This window comes from Ixodes scapularis, unplaced genomic scaffold, assembly GCF_016920785.2.
Source record: "Ixodes scapularis isolate PalLabHiFi unplaced genomic scaffold, ASM1692078v2 PGA_scaffold5__190_contigs__length_132052651, whole genome shotgun sequence".
NCBI lineage: Eukaryota > Metazoa > Arthropoda > Arachnida > Ixodida > Ixodidae > Ixodes > Ixodes scapularis.
In genome coordinates this window covers 73,440,498-73,460,539 of record NW_024609880.1, presented here as the reverse complement: position 1 = coordinate 73,460,539, position 20,042 = coordinate 73,440,498, and the positions used below count along the sequence as shown (strand labels likewise).

Sequence of the window (20,042 nt, the reverse complement as noted above, 5' to 3'; positions counted from 1 at the left end):
TCTGTCTCATGTCAACGTAGACCGTAGCGGACGTTACGAACTGGCCGACCCAATCAGACGAAAGGAGAGTGACATGTCAATATCTCACGGTTCTCCACTCCGATTCGCGGAACACGAGGTCACGAGGTAGGCTCGGTTGGTTCGGATGCCTCGTGACGTTCGTTGCTGTCCATCTTGCCCTGCTAGGAAGGCTGTACTCCGTTAAACCTTACAATGGACCGCAGTGGATGCTACGAGTCATTCCCAGCCAATCGAACGCTGCCGACGCACGCATCACATGACTACGCGCTCCGGGCGTAACCGTGCCCCTTCCAACGGTCACGTGGCACTTATTGGGTTGTTCTGTAGCGTCCGCTGCGGTCCATCGTAAGGTATGAGAACAGTTTAAGATCGAGAAGAACGGACGTCGCTTCGGCGAACGTTTTCGTGACTTGGTCGGCGAAGGATGTTCGGAGGGTCTCAGTTTTGGAGCGCGCGGCAATCCGTCGCCTTTTGTTTACGCTGGAGAACGCATACGGGCCGGCGCTGCTTAATACGCCGTGCTTTCCTTACGACGGTGCCTGTTGCGCTGTTTGTATCGCAGCTAAGCTAGCTCCCGGTTTAGTCGGGCCTACTTTTGTGAGTGTTTCGTAAAGAGGTTACGAACGGGGCTTATGAAATATCGCGCTTAGGAGATTTGAGTTTTTTGTGTTGTTTTGTTGTAGGTCATTGCTGCTGCAGCGCCCAAGTTTTGGCCAAGATGCGAAGGGCCTCGGTAAAGCTGTACATTTCCGGAGAGATTCACTTAATTTATTTATAGCCCGCTTGATAAATTGTTCGCAGTGTCAGAGCACACGCGCTTTCGTTTCCATCGTTCTGCGGGATTTTCTGGCCTTCAGGGCGAAAGGGTACAACAAAAAGAGCATAAAAGCCCTAGGGTATATGTATGTCTATGCCTTTTTGCCGTCTGTGTGGCAAGCCACAGTCTCATCTAATGCGGCTCAAAATATACTTTTACTCAAGTTTCTATTCTGGCCCTGGATACACCAAACGTCATTCTCGGTGTTGTGGCAGAGTCCTTGATCGAAACATTGTTTATTTTGGTAGATCGAAGTGACTGGCGGTTTGCGCTGCAACAAAGTAGAATCGTTGACTGCGGTGTCTCCACCCTAGGTTCTACGCGGGCAGACACTTGAGCGCGCGGAGGCGCTGGAACGCCGAGCTGTGACTAGAATTATTAGTGCTAGCTGCCCTTGTCTCCACTGCGCTCTTTGAACGCGTTAGCACACGAACACCGAACGCCTGCGTTCTAACACGTTCGACAAGTGCAATGGTGACAAAGGCAGCTAGCTAGCTTTGCCTCTACCCACTAATCATTCCAGTCAGGGCTCGGCGTTCTCACGTTCCCGCTTGCTCTCGTTTCCTCCTCTCCCTCAGTTCTTGCCCGGATACCTCCGGAGACGCTTCTTCACTAGTATACGCGCGAAGATCCGCTGCCAATTCTCCCTGTTCCTCAGAGAAGCCGTGCGACGCAATTCAAACTTTAACTCTCAGTTTTGTCACCGGTATCGCGAGTCTGAGCACGCGCCTATAGATTTCGTTCACTGTCACGACTTTTCGAAGTTTTCGGCAGCGATCTCTCACTCGCACAACGAAAACACTCGAGGCACAGGCGAGGGCTAACGCGGGGAAGGAAGTTGCACCGTCAGGCCTCCGGCATCGTTATCAGGCCGTCAACCCCTCGAGTTCGTTCGAACCCCGATTCAGCAGGAAGGAGCCCAAGCCCTAAGGTGCGGGAGATCGGAACTGCGGCGCTTGAGGGGCGGGTTACGACGCGGTGTCGGGAAAAGCGACCGACCGACCGACCGACCCGATAAATGCGATCGCCGAACCGCCGCCACCGGGGTTCTAACCCCCTTTGCCCGGAGGCCCGCGGGAAAATAAAAGCCCCCGGGAAGACAAAGAGATCGGCGATGGGAAGTGGCGAACGCGGTCTCACGGCGGCGGCGTCGGCGGTGTGCCCGGAATCTTTGAAGAGACGGACCTGTTGACGACGTTTGGCCTGTTGCACTTTCTCCGCACGTCCGATTGAGCCCGGTGCGGTCTGTGTACGCGCGCTCTCTGGCTCGGCGCCGCTTCGGCGTCGTTGGTGTCTGTCCCCGACGAGGGCTCTTCTTCACTCGGCCCGCTTTTCAATTTGTGACGCTCCAATCCCGTTGAGAGAAGGAAGAAAAAAGGAGAAAGAACGGATCTTCGATTTCCGGACTCGCGCTCGGATCTCAGGTCCCTGACTTTCTCTCTTTCTCTCTGTCTTTCTCCAAAAAGCGGCGGCTCGCTTCTCCTCGGACTGTATATATGATCTCTTCTTTTCTTTATGTGTGTGTGTGCCTGTTTTTCCGCTACTCTCAGCTGTGGATTTGTCGGTCGAAAAACGGCGTGGATGGAGTTAGTGGTGTGCGGCGACTGGCAAGCGTGGATGAGATTTGAAAACCGCCGCCCTCCCGGCGTTCGGTTCGATATATACTATACACTGGCGCTGCGGGGGAGGGTTGGGTCGAGAAAGAGTGTTTCTTCGGTCGTTTCGGGGTTCTGATTTCGGTTCGCCGGCGTTGGAGCTTTGTTCGGCGTGACAGCGGGGGTTCCCTTGCTTGTTCCTCGGAGATGAAATGTGTCGCGAGTGATCCCATTGCCCGATGCGCTTGAGTGGGGTCGCTTTTCTGCGGTCGACGTTGAAGCTGATTTTCGCTTCTCGGGCCTCTCGACGTGAACGCTCGATCGCAGGATGTTTGAGTTGGGTTTGTAAGAGGCGAACCTAGACGTGGTCGTGGCCGTGGTCGGCACTCAATAGCTCTGTGACGCCGAAACGTATCCGGTTCATAACTCCCATCGATAACGATACATATCTGGAGGGTTAACGATAGTGCGGCTCTCACCACCGTTTCTGGTAAAATCACTCGCGTTTCCATGAAGCCGCCGATTGTCTTGTATGTTTTTGCTTAAGTAGATTACTCTGCCATACATTTTAGATACAATTTATTTATTTAATTTAAAGAGCGCGTAAATAAAATCAACTTCCTGCCGTTTGTTTGCTCCTTGATTATTTCTCCGTCGTTATTTAGGGCTGACTGTGATAAACCGGCGGCTTCGTGAAAGACATAAAATAATGTAGGTTATCAGTGGCCTACATTCTCACTTTACGATAATTTAAAAAAAATGCACAGAGCCATACTGGTGTCTTACTTATATGCTCGGCCATTCGACCCACGTTAGCGACGAGATTCGAGCAGGCGATTCGTCGGCAAAGTGCAGCTTTCCTCGCGTTCGGTTGGAACCGCCGAACGAAAGTCTGTGCTGAGATCTTTGTTTTCGTCAAACACGTTCGCATCTGAAGAAGCCCGTCTTACCGGATACCCCGTTTAAGACCACCGGTGCGGCAGATTCGTTGCATGAAGTCTTCAAGTGGTCGGCACCAGGATTCACGCACGTTTGCATTACTCTCTCTCTCTCGTTGTCCCTTTCAGTTTATGTTCAGCATGAGCAACTGACACCCCGCAGTTAGCTTGCGTGTTGATTCTTGTGACGGCAACCGGGCGCGCTGAACTCGCTTTGCTGCAGCGGCACCGAACACTTGCATGGAAGTACTGTATACCGAGGGAAGCACTGCTAACGAAACGAGTGGATCAGAAGGGGCCGCGCTGTGTGGTCCTGCCGTCTGTCTGCTGTGCAAAGACAAACAAACGGAGTATCCAGGGCCCTTCGTGGGGGGACGGCGCACCGCCGGCTACTGTCCACAGCACGTCGTCACTGATCACGACCAAACAGTTAGAGGCCCATCTGACTCTCCGGCCATTTGGGCTCCCGAGGTGTCGGGTATTTCAGAAACTGGCGAGCTATAGGGAAGAAGCAAAGCACGCTAACAACCGCGTGGCCCTTTTCAGAGATCCGTCTTTTGGTGTGTTCGATGCTGTGATTAGAAGTCCCTTACGCGTAAAATTCATAAAATAGAACAAAAGAATAAATGATGTTAGTAAGATGTTGCAGCAGGCCGGAACACGGTAAAAAATCTTACACCCTTCGTCTCTGAGATTTACACCCTAAGGTACACCATTTCAGTGCCCTATTTTTGACATAATACTACCTTTTCAATCGTGCAAGATGGTGTAGTTGCATTGAACACCTTCCAATTTTGGGGAGGACGTAAAAAGGGTGTGGAATAACTGAAGTGAGTCGAACTCGCTTTTTGAAGGTTTTTCACCAAACTGACACGCACATCAGCGAAGTTATTCAAGCGACAATTTCGAAAAGTTTTAGCCTCTAATAAGGGTTTTTTCTGGTGATACATTTCTTGAACTTAAATATATTCTGCATTACGCGAAATATTGACGAGATCAAAGCAACATACGCGTAATCCTCGTAATTGCGGTGGTTACACGCCTGCGAATACGTGTCTTTGAGTTGTCCAGTCTAGCGATCGAGAAAACCGGGAAAAACGAAAATTGACAGGGAAATTTTAATTACCGGGAAAAATCAGGGAATTGTCAGGGATATTCTCGAAAAGTGAGCCCTGTCAGGAAAAATGAGCCGGAAACGCCATCGAGTTCCCTGAACAATGACTTGAAAACTTTGTGTGTGTGTGTGTGGGGGGGGGGGGGGGGGGGGGCAGGGGGGAGGCAGGGGGGAGGCAGGGGCGGGGGCAGAAAAATAGGCCATAAATTCTGCTTAGAGCGGAGCGCGGGCTCTGTTCATCCCATGTAGAGTGTGCTACGTGGTAGCGCGTCGTGTTTTCAATTGTTTCCAGAAGTGGCCTTTCACTGACAATGTCGGCGGCAAGAAAGTGCTCGTTTAATCCGGACTGGACGACCCCGAATATTTTGGAATATGCAAGTTGGATTAAGTCGATGCGAAATGATCGTCAAAGTGCTCAATGCTCAATGTTTTGTGTTGTAATGGTTTTACATATTTATCCTCCTCTACAGTGGTCAGGGAATTTCACCTGAAATTGTCAGGGAATACCTGAAAAAGTGAGGGAATTTCCAAATTATAATTTTCTAGACACCCTGATAAGGCAGTGGAACAGTGACCAGGGTCATGATTCCTCTCTCGTACGCGATCCATCGCATCCGTGTTTTGCCGTCTCTGTGTATGTGAGAACTTTATGTGGGGCTGGTTTGTAAACCTGGTGCTTGTAAAAATATCTTTGGGATGCTGCTAAGCTGGTAAAGCATCCTATTTTTCGGGAGTTCACTAGCTCCATAAGGGTGTTGACGTAATACCCTTAGGGTGCTAGCACTGGGACAAGCTGATTTAAACACTAAGCCGGGGTCGCACTGCTTACACATCATACAAAAACAGTCTGCAAACAGGTTCGAACGTGAGTCACCGCGAGATCCGTGTTCCGAATGCCGCATGGCAATGAGTTCAGCGAGAAAACTTAGGCACGCGGCATTCGAACCACGGTTATTGCGGTACACTCGTGTTTGCAGACTGTCTTTTGTATAATGTACGAGCAGTGTGCCAACGGCTTAAGGGTGTAAAAGTTGTTAATGTGTATGAACACACACACGTTACGGGATGAAATATAATGTTTTAATAAAGGCTCGTTCGTGCGCGTGTGTCTAGCCCGCGATAATATTGCGCAGCACTGCCACAGTACAGTCGTCATCGTCGTTACAATAATCAATACAGCGTGGTGCACGTTGAAGTCACCATATGATAACAGTCGCATACTGGTAGTCAACTTTTCCCTCTACACCTGTTGAACCAGTACGGCCAAATCTCATAGGCAGGTCCACCTCACGACGCCACGCTCAATTTGCTTCTTCTTTTCCCTTTTTTGTTATGCCCTCATGCTCCGCTTGTTATCTTCAGCACTTTTTGACTCTGTTTCTCACGAACTTCAGACAACACCTCCTATACGACAAGGCCGTCCTAGTATTATATTTTCTACGTCAGGCAAGAGCGGGAAACAGACTTGTCACTAGCGCTCGTGTGCAGTATGTGGTGACCTTTGGCCTTCGGTATATGACGTAGAATATTCAGCACTGCGGCCTTCTTATCTGAACAATTTTGCTTCGGACGGACGGCGCGGATGCAGCGTTCTCTTCTCACTCCTGCAACCTTCGGCGAGGTCGTTCCTTCGACCGGGTTTTTACTGACGGAGAGATAGGCTTCTTCCGGGGGCTACCCAATTTCGATAAATCTTGGCCGACCCTAATCCCCGATTGTTCTTGACCGGTATATCGGTCCTCGTCCACCGCCCGAGCCGTGCGATGGTCCGTACCGGCTCCACTCGGGCGATTAGCATAATCCCTCGTTCGCTGCGCTACGGACCATTAGCAGTGGACGCGTTGCACTGCCGCGCTCCCCTTAGCGTCTTAATGAGCAGCCCGAGCCTCGGGTGTCCTGGCCGATGCGCTTCACGTCGCCTATAATAAGTAACGTTCGGCAGCTCGGTAACCGTCGGAGCCTCCTTGGCTGCTCGAAGCACTCGTGCGTGAGGCCTCATGGCGAACGGCAGTGACGCCCGAGAGACAGAAACGAGAGCCGGCGTAGTTGGAAGTTATGAAAACAACCAAAAATGTAACATCTAGGATGCCTTTTGTTTTAATACTGCGCCGAGAACCACCAAATGTTCCTAGAGTGCCGAAACTTTCTAAGGGTCGTTTAAGTATTAATGATTCTGTTGTATGTAAGTTTATACAGCCGGAAGTTAGTCAACTGTAGATGCTAAATTTAGACAACGGGCACCACGCAGTAGGGATACATGACCGCGCGCCGGTTCGACGCTTGTCGAGATCGAAACTTGCAGGGGTGAGCATTGAATCCAGATCCCTGGAAGTCTGCAGCGCGAGCTTTCGCTCCACCTGCTCCGAGCTGCTCTGCGTTAGCTCACTCGACCACGATCTCTCTCTCCCCCCCCCCCCCCCCCCCCTTCTATTTATCGCCTGTCTTTAACATGTCCATACAAAAATAGATTAATAAAAATGAGCACGTCAGCGGATCAATGGTCAGCGCGACACGGTTAAAAGGGTTTAAACTCTGTAAGCCGCTCAAAAACAGACACCCCCTCTGGAACATCAGGCAGAATTTTCCGCACCTCCACAACAGATGCAAGAAAATATTCGCGCACGTGTCTAGATATCGGCATGACGCACAGCCATGCGAGATTTCCAAATGCTGTGTAGGCCTACAAGCATAACACCGTCGTTTCAAGAAGGAGACACTCTGCACATACGTCACACAAAAGACAAGGCCTGCATACCTGATGAGAGGATTATGTGTGGCCACGCCTCAAGTGTATTCGAAGCATGCTTCCTTTATACATCTGTACATGTTTCTATAACACGTGTGCGGACAGTGTTTGCGCGGCCAGTGTGACAGGACTACTATAGAAGGAAGTCTCACGCCTCAGCCAGTGTCTCCCGAGAAAAGCGAACCTTGTGGTGCGAAACGTGTGCTGTAGCCTGTAGAATGCACGCCCCCGGCAGCAAGGCCACTACAATGGCCGCTCATGTGACGTCAGTGAAAGCCAAGCGTACTCGTTGACAACTTTCTGTGGTAAGGGAGTCAAAGGTGCGGTAGTGAGTGCTTGAACACCGATTAAAGCGGTGCACGCCAACACCTCCTCCCTTAAAAAAAAAAAAATTAAACGTTCTGCTCGAATGGAGGCCGTTCCAAAATAGAAAATCTTTTGTTTGAAAATACGGAACAAGACAAAAGAGCCAATATGTTTTCACGTAACATCTGCGAAAAATACATAAATATACTTTTTTTTTTGTCATCGGCTAAGAGTAGGTCGCAGTTATTGGCTTGCTGTGTGCATTGAGGCGGAGCACACTCTTCAACTCTGAGTGGGCTTCGTCTGGGGCCTGGAAAAAATGTTTTTCCTCATCCACTCCACGCACGGAGGTTCCCCAAAAAGCTGACGCTGCCTGTCCTTTCTGTCCTGTTTCGCAGACGGCCTCTTCTACCAGCAGCCCCACCTGGTGTTCGACTGGCGACACCAGGGTCGCCCTCACGCACACACGTCTGTGCCCTTCTACAAGTTCCGCCTCCCTGCGGCCAGCAACCGGACGGACGCTCAGGTCACTGTACGCATCCGTTCCCCCGGTGAGTCATAGATTGATGAATGCATGAGTACAACTGAACCCTTTAAATCGGGCGGCGGCTTGCGCCACCGAGCGGGGGTGGACGACACCACGCCACGAAATTCGGCAGGAAAGTGGCACGCCGCTGTCACTAATGCATATATATATATAAAAAAAAAAGATTCCGCGCTTCCGTCAAGCCTCGGTTAATTTTGAAGAGAGCTCTGTGTGGCTGGTATTCCCTGGAGGCCGTATTGGAGCGTGTCGTGCTCACAACGAGGCTGCAACTATAGTTTTTCAAGAATGTCAATCTCGAGGGTCTGAAAATGCAACGGAAGTGGTGCGAGTGGGAAAGGTCTTTCCCCTTCTTTCAGTTTGTTGAACCCTTGTCCGCAATAAAATTTTAGCTGTGTTTGAGACGTTTTCCTTCTCTTCTCTTGGTGTCAACTTTCGTGTCCTCAGCCCCGGGTTCCTTTAAAAATGTCAATATACACCAGCTCACTTGCTCCCCTACGTTCGGTTCGTGCGTAATGTTTGTAGCCCACGCACCGCGGACGCTTGTGCATAAAAGTGTTGCCGCTTTTAATCTTCGTTTCTCTATTTCATCGTTAGGGTAATGCTCAGAAGCTAGGAGCCTTGTCGTATTTCAAACGGGCGAATATACTTATTTTTCCGTTTGAGTATCTTAATTGGTCTCATCAAGGTTTCTTGTAATCAGCGGCAAAGCTTGAAGTAATTTACGAATGGTGTTTAAGCGACTATAATTAGTTAGTTTCGGCATATAGATACTGCCTAAGCCAGAAGAAAAGATCAGGCAGTACAACTGTAACTTAGATAAATTCCAGTTACTTCTCAAAATCTCGTTGACAAATACGGATTCACATTCATTTCGTCCTCGTCGCTCGTCGTCGCCGCGCCCGCGGAAAATGGAAGAACATTTTTTTTTTTTCTCCACGCGAGGAGAGAAGTCGGGACTCCGTTTCCCGCGCCACGCGAAGCGAGCAAGGACAAGCGAAGAGGGCAGCCCTCCTGGCGTCCCGCCGAGAATTCTGCAACAAGGGGCGAATCGTCGTGTCGTCCGCTTGAAATACTTGTTTTCAGACGTTTTTCGCGTTACGCGAATGCTCACTTTGGCAGTATCCAGTTGCTACGCGTAATGTAGGAGGGTTTTAGGAGCTTCCACCGCGCTTGCCCACTTACTTTACGGATCACGGGTGGCAGTCGTCTCGGGTACGTGACAGCACCTTTCCACCCTCGTTGCGCGATCGTGCTATAGCTATCTCTTTCGTTTCTTTGCACATTGTGGGCGAAAAGTATGACTGTTTTAGGGTGTTAAAGTCTACAGCTCTGATGAAGAGATACAATGGGGCTGCAGTCGAAAGCATACCGCGGCGTCTAAGGACATCGTTGACCGCTAGAATACGGGTGTGTGGCAAGCGGCTGTTTGGCGGACTGTCCGTCGCCATTCGCGTCTCGCTCGATAGTCGTCGTCCCCTTTATTTGCACCGCGACTCTGTGTACAGGTGCTCTCGTTTCGCCGCCTCCTTTTTTTTTTATTCCAGCGCTGGAGAAAATTCGTCTCTTTGCGGCCCGAGTATCGCGTTGCCCGCGTCCGCCGCCTTCGATTTTCCTGAAAGCTTTCTCGCGTGCCGACTGTCAAAACCACCCTCACCGTCCGAGTTGGGTAACTCGCCGCGACTCCTCCCTCTTCAAACGGGTGTCCGGTCGTCCGACTAAAGTTTGAATAATAATAACAATAAAAACAAAACGTATACGACTTCAGGGAAAGATCAAACGTTGTGCTCCGCGTAAGTCTTGTTTTTTTGTTTCTTCTTTCTTTCTTTTTTCCCGCTCCGTTTGAGGTCTGCTTCTGTTTCGTTTTGCATGTTTCGTTATTCAGTGTTTTTTTTTTTGTTTTTTTTTTGTTGTTGTTTTTTTTACTCCCGGCGGTCTTTTATGCTAACGGGAGTTGTATCAGCTGACCCTGGCGTGACCTCCCTCCCTTCCGCGTTTTCGGGAGCGAGCAGCGCTGCGCTTGGTCTTACGTTGAACCGCGGCAGACGCTACGAGCTATCCAAGCAAATCAGGGACCGCGTGAGCCTCACGTGATTTTGGAAAGGGGCGCAGAGCGCGAGGCGCGTAATCACGTGATACGTTTCGAACGCTGGTGGATTGGCTGGGATGGCTAGTAGCGTACGCTGCGGTCCATTCTAAGGGAAACCCGAGTGTAGAACGAGGATTTTCGGTGGCGAAGAAAAGAAGGGGGTTCAGCTCGTAAATTCGGATCGTGCCCCGTCGCCGCCACTGCCCGCGGGTTCGGTCCGAAACTTCGCGGCTACATCGATGCGCCCGCGATTCCTCGCGATTTTCAGCCCTCTTATATTTATGTCCTTATTTTAACCCGAAATTTATTTCTAGCTGGGGTCAGCGAGACCTGCAGCGGACCGATAACACTCAGCCGCGCTGCTCGGAATGGGGACTAAACAGGGCAGAGACTTCACAACAACCTCCTGCAATCCTTTTTTTATTTTTTTTTTTCCTTTCAAGAACGATAAAAAAAAAATGAAACAGTTCGGTAAGGAATAAACAAATAACGGAGTCGGAACAAGAGCTGACACGCGCGGAGGAAGAGGGAAAGAGGGAGAGGGAAAAACAAATCTTTTTTTTTACCGCCGTCGGGATCCCGATGAAATTGTTCGGCAGCCGGAGCGGAACTTTTTTTTCGCAAACATCTGGTTTTGTTTGTTTGTTGCCCTGCAGGGCCTGCGCTACACGCGATGTACGCACGCGCACGCGTGTGCATGCAGTGTGTTTTTCTCGATTTCTGGCGCCGACTCGCGCGCCTCCTATTTCCGGTCCTGTCATTCGCGCCCCGGGTCGCATCGGGCGCCCGTCTCCTGTTTCTAGTGTTGCCGCGCCGCTTTCCGTTTACGTTTATGGCGTTTTTTTTTTTCTTTTTCTTTCTTTTTTTCCTTGTCCATTACGTTAATCTATTTAAACCGTCTAACACTCGGGCCTCCTCTTTCCCCCGGACGAGGAACCTGTGCTCCGTTTCATCTTACGGTGGCCCGCTGCGAACGCCATACGAGCCACCCCTCCAATCCGCCAGCGCTGTGCATGTGACTGCGCGCCCCACACGTCGTTCCGCTCCCTTCCAAAGGGCACGTGGCACTAGCTGGGCATCGGATCGGCTGCTATATGGCTCCTAGCGTCTCCTGTGGTCCATCCTAAACTGAAGCGGAGCATAGATGATAGTCCGCCTAGCCTTGTAGACCCGGGCTTCGTGGCCGAGTCGACTAAATGGACCACGACTCGGCCCCCGAAATTACTCCGCTTTAGGCGGGAACGCATATTTCACGGCTCCCGGCGGCGTGCGATCTCTCTCTCTTTTTGTCAATTCCTCTCACTTTTTCACACCCCCCTCCCCCATTTTTTTTTTATTGGGGGGGGGGGGGGGGTTCACGAAGGTTAGCGAGTTTGTGGTTGTGCGCGTCTCGCGCACCCGCGACTTTTCGCACTTCTCTTCGCGGTGTTTCGTTCCTCAGTAGGCTGTCCTCCTTTTCGTCCCTCCTTTTCTTTCCTTTTCTTCAAACTCCGGGCGAAGTCAGCCGGTATTAGTGGCGGTCGGCCGTCGAAGCAGCGCCGACACCGCATGATTGCCGGGAAGGTCGGTCGACCACTTTTTCCTATTTTATTGGTTCAGCCTTTTTCTCCTCCATTCCGTCCGCACCCCCCCCCCCCCCCCCTTTTTTTTTCTTACTCCGATTTTGGTCATTTTTCTTATTCACTTTCATTTCTTCGTTCTTTGTCCCGTTTCCTTTTCTTTTTTTTATCCTCTTCGTGGTGGCTTTTCCGGGTTTTCTCCCTTTATTTTTGCTCATTTATCCTCTTATTTCTTCCTACTTTTGCAGCGCTCTCCCCATTTTCATTCCCCTTTTTTCTCCGTTTTGCGTCGGTCCTTTTCTATCGCGTTTACTCCCTTTTTACTCTCTCTCTTTCTTTCCCAGAGAAGAAAAAGGGAGAGAAGTGCGCGCGTTTAGTGCCTCGCGCTTGCGGCGCAAATGGGGTTTTATGGACGGGTCTGGCGCTCCGGGGTCCGGCCGTGGGGGGCCCCATCTCGGGACGAGACTGCGGGCCCGGCGACGACCCCACGTCGCGCGGCGGGCTTCTGCGTTTAATGACGGCCTTATACGACACCCCCTCCTCCTCTTTCATCTCTTCGTCCTCCTTTCTACACTCGCTCTTCCTTTTTTTTGTGTGTGTGTGTGCGTTTGTGCGCGCGCGCACACACCGAGGTTTGAGCGCACCGGGGTTTAAGCCGAACAGTGACAAGCTGGTGTAGTCTACACGCTTGTTGGTCCAGTCAACAAGTCGATCTTTCGTCACGGGATCACGCCCAGAGAGTGTCGCGGGCAGTGTTAGCAGTGCTGCGACTGTGTTGCAGAATGAGGAACCCTATTCCGTTCCAGTTCTTTTCCACGGAATACGCCGAAAATCTGAGAAAGAGGAGGAGGCGGGAATGCGAAGGGGACGTCGGAACGCCCTGCACTGGTTGGAATGGTTTAGTGGGTTGACCTGTCTCCACAGGACTCGTCCAATGCGTTAGAATGCGATAGCCAAAAGCCGGACGCCGGCTTTCCGCGGTCCAACGCGCTCGACGGGTGCAGTGGAGACAAAGGCAGGTACCTTTAGGTCTACCCACTAATCCTTCTAATCAGAGCTCGGCGTTCTGACGTCATCGCGCGCTCTCGTCTTCGCCACTCCCTCCGCCATTCGCCATTCCTTAGTAACGAAAACACTGGGCCTATTCCGACTCCTGGATTGCCTAAACCGTTTTATTCCAATCCTCTAATTCCCAGCCATGAAGAATGGCCCCAGACAGCTACATTAAGTTGCCGGCAAATGAAGTCGGCGTGAGGCTGATGTTATCAAACGCGTAGACAACTAGAAAAATGAGCGAAACACGTCCTGAAAGCATGTGTAAAGCTAAGCCGAGCGGTGGTACAACATAGCACTGGCGTGGCGGCAGTCGGTGTGGTGGCACTGCAGATATTGATCGCGCGACCAAGAGTAAAATTTTGATAACAGACTCAAACCTTCAAACAAACCATTTACTTCTCAGAAGTACGGTTTATATCCTCCGCTTCTACCAGATATATGGGAAGTGAGGAGTCACGCATCCAAGAAACACGGGCGGTGTAGCATTGTCCCTGCCTGGTGCCCTACGACTGGTGTGGTAATCGCACATGGTCACAACAGACACATTGTCCCGTCTCCCGGTGCCAGGAACGACACCTTGTCCGCCTACAACACTACAGTTTTGATTGCTTCGCTGGGGATGTCACTTGCACCCTCGAAGGCACGTGGGCCTATCAGATAACCAGGCCGTCAGTTACCATAAAATGCAGTGATACTGTTTCAAAGGCCATTTTGACCGCATCGACACAGCTTGCACAGGAACTAGGCTTATTCCATTCCCCCTCCATTCGGGGCAAAACACACCTAAATTCATTCCCATCCCATTCCTCCCCCAAGGCTGCCTCTCTTCCATTTCCATTCAATTCCGGGCTAGCGGAAGGGCGGAACGATTCCGGAATCATTCCAACTCCAGAGTGGCAACTCCGCAACACTGGTCCTCGAGCACTAGAGACTCTTTAGTGTTGTGTCGTTTACCCGCAGTCTCGGGTTTTTTTTTCAACCGTGTGCAATGTACACCAGCTCGTTTGCGCCCTTACATTTTGTTCACATCACTTAGCACGTTTGTGACCATGCTAGGCGACGTTTTTCTAAGTGTCGTACTCAGGTTTGAGGTGCGCTTGTTACCCCGCGTTTGTGCACGCTTGCAGGAAGAACCATTGGATAAGAAATCCTTAACAATCGGGTCAGCATTTTTTTTTTCTAGACTTCCGGGGATTGTTTGGCTTGTCATATTCTTCAGGTAGCTCCCGTAAAGGTTGATTCCGCCCCAAAGTTGTCCTTTGTAAGTTATCCAGCCCGAGGGCATTCTAAACCCAACCACTGTAAGGTCGGCGTGCTTCTACCTCGGTTTATATACAGTGAAACCCGTTGAGAATGAACCCACGTACAGCGAATTATTGTCGATATCGAACTCATGGAAGATTTAAATAATATGCATGTAAGAAATACTTTTTAGAACGAACAACATATTGGCTATATCAAACTCCCCCCCCCCCCTCCCCCCCTCCGGGAAGGCTTCCAAAAAAGTGCTAACAATCGTCACCTAACCTCCCTTTTACCCCCCCCCCCCCAAAAAAAAAAAAAAAAAAAGTAGGAAAGAAATAAACTTTTAAAAGCTCAAGTTGCGAACAAAATTGAGCGAAGAGAAGCGACTCAAAAGAAGAGAAAGCTAAAAAAAAAAGAAAAAAAAAGCGCTCTGCACGCACGCGCAGGAAAAAAAAAAACTTTTAATCTTAAAGCGGTTGCCGATGCAGAGAAGCGATTCAGAAAAAAGAAATAAGCTAAGAAAAAAAAAAAAAAAACTGCGCGCAAACAAATATATATATATATATATTTTTTTTTTCTTTTTTTGCGCGCGCGTTGTTACAAGAGAGGAACGAAGAGATGAGAGAGAAAGATAAGCTCTCGCCTTACAACGAACGTATCGTGGAAGTTCGTTGTAAATGGTTTTTACTATATCGAACTACTTGCTATATCAAACTGATCGTAGCGTTTCCTGCTGTTCGTTATAAGCGGGTTTGACTGTATATATTTTTTAAAGAACTCTAACGAGGTGTGGTGTGGGCATAGTGCACAGCCTGTCGAATAACACCTCGTTTACTTTTTCAGCCGTCCTCCCCCCTGAACGAGTATCTGAAATATTTTGCAAGCAAATCGAAATCCGGCTGCTTTGGCGTCGAGCTAAGCACCTCCTCGAGACTTCCTTCTGCGTTTTAATGAAGTCTGCTTGGGTTTTATATAACATCGAATGCAGTATACCCAATGTGCAGTTAACCGCATTTTTTTTTTTCTTCTTATTATAGCACCCGCGTGCTAGAATAGCGTTCCAGGGTCGCAGTCTCCTTGTCTCGGACGCATCAACAATCTACTCGAGGCACCGCACCGCGATAAGCCCGACCTGTTCCGGAACGCCCCGAACGCCTTCCGGATATGCGGTGGTGCAAAAACTGCGCTCGCACTCCTGGCCGGAGCGAACCGCGTCGTGATCGTGTTTGTTCGCTCGTGCATTAGATCGAACTTCGCGCCGTAACAACGTTGACCCGACGCTGGAGGCTAGGAACGAACGCGTGTTGCTCGCTTCGAAGACGTGCCCGACGTATACCCCGTCCCTCACGACCCTTCGCGGAACACTGTAAATTGATGTTTTCATATTGAAGGATGAAAATCTCCTGAGAGTTAAAGAAGTCAACTTCTCCGTCGGTTCAAAATGGATGCGGCAGATTTTGAACTTTCGCTGAGAACACGTGATTTAGGTTTTCTAGATTCGCTAAAATATAGTGAGCCTTTCCCTCCACGATATTTTGTGTAAAAAGTGGATTAAACGAGTAGAGAGTTCAAATTCCGTAGCTGTGTTGTTGTTGCTGTTTTCTTTTCTTTTTTTTACTGTAAAATAATGCATATACACATGTCAGTGTGTTTCTCACTCATGGTATTGGTTGAAAACAGAAAAACAACGTCAGGTCAAGGAGCGGGTTGGCTCTGACAGTATTGCGTCGTTCTTTCCTTTGATCAGAAATTAAAACGGTTGGCAACCTGTTTGAAATGGAGCAAACTTCTATCTACGCTGTTTCTAAACAATGCCCCTCTCTAGTGTTGCGAGACCCTTTAACTTTCCTGCCTGCGTCTTGACGTCAAACGCTTTATAGTTGCCCCCCCCCCCCCCCCCCCCACACACACACACACAAAAAAAAAAAAAAAAAAAAAAACGAAAAAAAAGAAGAAAAAGGTGGTGCTATGTTGTTGAAGTCCCGTTCGAATCTTCGAGCACTGAACACTCCGACCCGCATGCCCTTGCCATTTTCGTGTTGCGTGGTGAGATAAGAGCTGGAGTTATTATACTCACACACCGTGTAACCTCGCGTTGCTTTATTGCCTGGATCGTTAAAGAATACAAGAGAATATATTGTGCCAAATAAAAAAAAAAAAAACACAGCCTCGCAAAAAATACTTTTTCATTTTTGTTTATTTGACTCGAGGGTCGTATACGGGCGAAAGCATTCGCAACTTTGCGCGCGATTTTGGTTGGAGCGGTGTCTTTGCTCGCTGGTCACGTTTTTCCTGGGTGATAAAGATGCTGAAACTCGGACGTACTGAGCTTTCTCGCTTTAACGGAGCCAGCGTTGTCCCGTGTAACTACACTTTGTTCTCTTGGTGGCGTAAAGAGGTACATCCTTTTCTTTATGTGTGTGCGTGTTTGTGTCATCGAAACTTTAGCTGCTGTATTTTGTGTTTTTTTTTTCACTCGCTTCTAGCTTGAGCAAAACGCTTCACATGTATACATCGTTTGACGGTCTCATGCCATCCACCTTAAGTTGCAACCCCGCTTTTGGTTAGTGTGATTCTGAAGCAACAGATAGCGATGGGATCGATATCTGTTGCTTCATCAATAAACGTGTATGGTGGCGCTTTGAGACAGTGTGATATTTCCTCTATATCCTGAAATTGACTTTCCTGGTCCTTCACTTGTTTCTTTCTATCTGCGCACGCTCTCTGTGGAACGCGCACAGCTGCACCAGTTCCCGTGCAAAGGGAGCAGCTGCCTACCCTATAAGCTCACGTCTCCAGCAAATGTGGTCGGAACAAAGCGCGCAGGTCGTCAACACCGACTCGGTGTTGACGACTTGAAGCTAATGACGAGGCACATGCACATCAAAACAACCGACATGTAGGAAAATATAAGATTGCTTGTGCGCAATTAGCGCACTGGGGATTTCGTAGGTCAATTCCACATATTTCAATATTATCAAACTTATATGGCGGTCCGGCTCTTTCGCCGTGAATGTGTTTGGCTCTATATGAATTTCCAGAAAAACGTGATGACGGAATAGATGTGGGTTTCCAAAATTCTAGCTTGAAAAATTAAATACATAAAAAAATAAAATTTAACTTTTTTTGTTTGGTGTCTTATTTAGGTAACTGATGTATATTTTGACCAACACCGTGACAATGAGAACACAAAAATTGACACTCAAGTGTAGATGTTCCGTTCAGTAAACCCAAAGTCGGACGGGTGCGGGAGTCTTACGCTTAATAAAGTAGTACCAAGGTAAATAAATTGACTCGCGGCATTAAACGATAAGAACAAATACGAGTCCAGTGATAAATAAAATAACTTACCGGGCAAGGATTCTGGGTCTTTGAATAGCTTTTGTATAGACGGTTTAAGCAATGTACCAGTCTTAATTTGGTGATTTGCGGGCGCCAGCAGTGGTGTGCAAAAAAGTAAAAATATGCAAAAGGTGGAGTGTGACGTTGTACAAAATATGGTGTAAGTACGCACACCGCACGCTAATTAAGACCAAGACATCGCTACATTTCACACTAGCGTTGAGCGTATCGAAAATTAAGGATGCATCGGAAGCTAAAGCTTGTACACATACACCCTCGGAAAAAAAAAAAAAGAAAAAAAAAAGTGTATTCTTACACACTTTGTCCCACATATACACCCCAAAACTCCAGTTCGGCGTACAGCCCCCTGGCGTCGATCTGAGGGTACTAGCTTTCACGGGAGGCTTGATAGCCCTGTGGTAGAACTTATTAAAATAGCTACTGTACGCGTTACCGACTACAACAAAAAAATAATAATAATAATCGAGCTTTTCTTGGCCCTACTGCAAAACCTCAGTGTTTTCTTTCTGCTGTTTTTGATACGTACTTTAGCTATTTAATAAGTTGTATCGCACCGTTGTCAAGCCCCTCGTAAAATCTGGGGCCATCTGTTCGACTATATATGCGTTGTACGTCCAACTAAAGTTTTGGGGTGCATTATACGGGGCAAAAGGGTGTAAGGTGATACCCTTTTTTTAGAGTGTAAATTGTGCTCAGATCGTAATGTTTGAATGTTCATAGTACTTTGATACCTTCGGATTTGGTGTAAGCTGTCTCCTGATTGCTTACAACAGAAAGAAGGAAATATTCTAACTTTGGGTTGATAAAGAAAACTCTACCCTGCTGACAGCTTTTACTTCGTCTCAGCTTCGGTCCGAGCGCGCCCGATGTTATGAGCCGAAGGGCCAATCAAACAGCGAAAGAGGCAGAACGTCATGGCGTGCTCTCGGCAGTTGATAGGACCAGCCGGTATTCGCCGTCTCTCTGTGCGTGCTCCTCCGCCGGCTAGTCTTATCAAGCTCCGAGAGCACACCATGACGCTGCGCTTTTTGCGGTGTTTGATAGGCCCTTCGGCTCATAACATTGGCCGCGCTCGGACCGTAGGTGAAACGAAGTGTACCAAACATCTCGGCGCCGATTATGAGTATTCGCTTTATGCCAAGGGTCGCGTGCTGACAGCGAGTATTTTTCAATGGAATGTCATCCAATGGAAGTTGTTCTTGACAAACAACATGATTTACCCACGCGAGCGATCATGTGTGAAGTTTGAAATGTTCTGTCTTGGATTGTGGCACGCGTCGAAAGTAGCATAGGTCGTTTTGCAATCCCCGAAATAGCTTGCTTCCGGGTCATCTTGGTTTCTAATGCATGTAGCACACAAAAGACCACGAGCTGAATCACAATGGGAAACGAAAACAGTAACGATAAACAAGTGTGTCGTCACGTGAAAACTGGGTGCACTGCACATATGCAGAAGATAAGCTTTGTTACAGCAAATACTTTACCAGTGAAGTTTTTGGTTTCACGGTGCAAGCGAAGCGGAGCCTAGAAGCGTGAGCATGCTGCCTTGAACTACTCTTCTAGTGAACAAGAGCACGTGCTCGGTATTAGTGATGTGTGCGACCAAAAGCGTCGCTGCGGTCAGCTTTCCACGATTGGCCAAACCATGGGCATATGAGCATTGGTGATCAGATTGTCAACTTTGACGGTGTAAGTTTCGGATTGCGATGGCTCCTAGCTTCCACTGTGCTTTTTAAACACACCACCGAACTCGTCGTCGCACCTGATGGTAACTAGCCAGGATAACAACTGGTGACGTCACGGCGAGGCAAATCCTAGTCGTGACGTCACGGATGGAAACCACAAGAGGGCGCCACCGAAACATCTCGGCACTAATAGTGCCGTTCAAGGCTTGCAGCTCTCTTTTATAGCTTTTGGTATGCTCAAACCTAAATTGATTTAGACGGGAAGTGTTATTAGATTAAAAAACAAAACAATTGTAATAAATTTTATTATTTCAGTTTTCTTTTATTAAGCGCGCAGAAAGTTTTTCGTATCTTGCCTTAACTTGCCATTTTCTTAGCAACATAATATTTCCCAGAAGTCTGACAACTTCACTGCTTCATCGTTAGAACCACATAATCAAAAGTCAAGACAAACACGAATACATTAAAAATCCAATGTCACGGCACATTCAAAAGTAGTCGTTAGTTTTTTAGGCAGTGGGAGTTTCGCACGGCGACATTGTTGCCCGTTTTAGATTACAAATATAGCCAGTGCAGTACAACTGTTAGTCCGGGGTCTTTAACGTGTATCAGGCAGTAGTGATACACGATCGCACGCCGGTACGATACAGGTGCATAAGCAATATACCTTATTCAGGTTCGCGCTCCACCTGTCGTACTTTGCGCGAACCTCCGTCAGCAGCCTCAAAAGTGGCTACCCATGTTTGAGGATACGGGCAGAGCGCTGCCAGAGGATGGAAGGGATGCCTCAAAACCGCTGTGTGTCGCTGTGCAAACAAATAATAATAATAAAAAGAAGAAACGAACCAACCCAAGCAAATTTACGAATCGGGTTATTTTCTCTCTCAATCTGGAGTTCTTGTAATAAATATTGAAATAATTGTAGCGTTTTACTCGGATTCTCCGAGTGTCAAAATGTCGCGCG

At 48.7% G+C, this 20,042-nt stretch overlaps 1 protein-coding gene across 1 annotated transcript in view; it reads left to right on the top strand.

The window, feature by feature from the left end:
• Positions 1-7,940: 7,940 nt before the first annotated feature.
• LOC8040786 overlaps positions 7,941-20,042 on the top strand; it is a 741,318-nt gene continuing 729,216 nt past the window's right edge. Inside the window, exon 1 of the mRNA XM_042294075.1 lies at positions 7,941-8,088. The gene's annotated coding sequence lies outside the window, so the exon portion shown is untranslated. The remainder of the gene's footprint in view (positions 8,089-20,042) is intronic.